The sequence below is a fragment of the Seriola lalandi genome, unplaced genomic scaffold (genome assembly GCF_002814215.2).
Source record: "Seriola lalandi dorsalis isolate HSWRI2012SDOR001 ecotype SW California unplaced genomic scaffold, Sedor1 jcf7180002054686, whole genome shotgun sequence".
In the NCBI taxonomy this organism is placed as follows: Eukaryota; Metazoa; Chordata; class Actinopteri; order Carangiformes; family Carangidae; genus Seriola; species Seriola lalandi.
The window spans coordinates 1,787,790-1,789,150 of record NW_019525239.1 but is presented as its reverse complement, the minus strand read 5'-3'; positions in this window follow the sequence as shown (position 1 = coordinate 1,789,150).

Below are 1,361 nucleotides of genomic sequence, written 5' to 3'. Positions count from 1 at the left end.
TACCTACGGAGGTTTAGGTATAACTTATTTGTGTATACATATAGGAACATTTTATTTATTGGTACTAAATTCTGTTATTTATTAGATAAATATATTATATATTGATTATAATCTTATGATTCAAATATTTACCTCAGACAATTTTAGATAAATTCTACATTAAACTAAATACATGTTTTAGTGAAAGAAATATTTACAGTCATATAAATAACAGTTATTATCACTATCACAACTAATATAATAAAAACTTATCATATTCATAATATAATGCATATTTTTTTATTCTCTTTGACTATTGAAAGATAATTAGTCAATTCTCTTTAATTAATTAAAGAGAATTGAATAATTTTCTTTCATTAATTACAAATATATTTCAATTTATTATTGATATATTTTACACAATCAAACACATTCTCCATTATATAAAGTGTGGTTACATTCATTAGATAAACAGTTTGAACATTATACAAATTATATTTACTGTGGATTAGTGTAATATATACCATGGAACTATAGATCGATATATATCATCCTGCATCATATATTATATACATAGAAAATCTATATGTCAATCTGTTAATTATATTTAACCTAAACTCTTAATTATTTAACATCATTAAATTTGTATAAATATTAAATGTAATATTTGACACAATTTCTATATTTTTCCTCAAGTTGTTTGTTGTTGTTAAAGTGAATATTTCATATAAAGACATTTGTCATCAGACAACCTGTCTCTTATACACATCTACCGCACTAGACGGTTCCCGTCACCTTCTTCCTGTGTTTACTCTCCTGCTGCAGACAATCTGACCAGACCTGACTCTGAGACCTGAGACCAGACAGTTCAGTCCTGGTCTCATCAGACCAGAACCTGGTTTCCCTCGGTCTCAGAGTCCTGTAGTCTGGACCCGCAGACAAGAAGTCCAGTCAGTGGAGCTGCAGTGATGGTTGTTCAGGGTCTGGGTCTCTCTGAAGTCTGGTGATTGTTCAGTCTGTTAAACAGATTCATGTCATAGTGTTAGAAACTCTTTCTCTTGTTTTTGTAAGAATTAAGTAAAAAGTGTGTCAGAAGAAGAAAAACAACTTGTAGTTGTAGAAGTAGTATTAGCAGCAGCAGTAGTATTAGTATAGTATTATTAACAATAGTACTAGCAGTATTAGCAGTAGCAGCAGCAGTAGTATTAGTATAGTATTATTAACAGTAGTATTAGCAGTATTAGCAGTATTAGCAGTATCAGCAGCAGTAGTATTAGTATAGTATTATTAACAGTAGTACTAGCAGTATTAGCAGTATTAGCAGTATTAGCAGTATCAGCAGCAGTAGCAGTAGTATTACTATAGTATTATTAACAATAGTA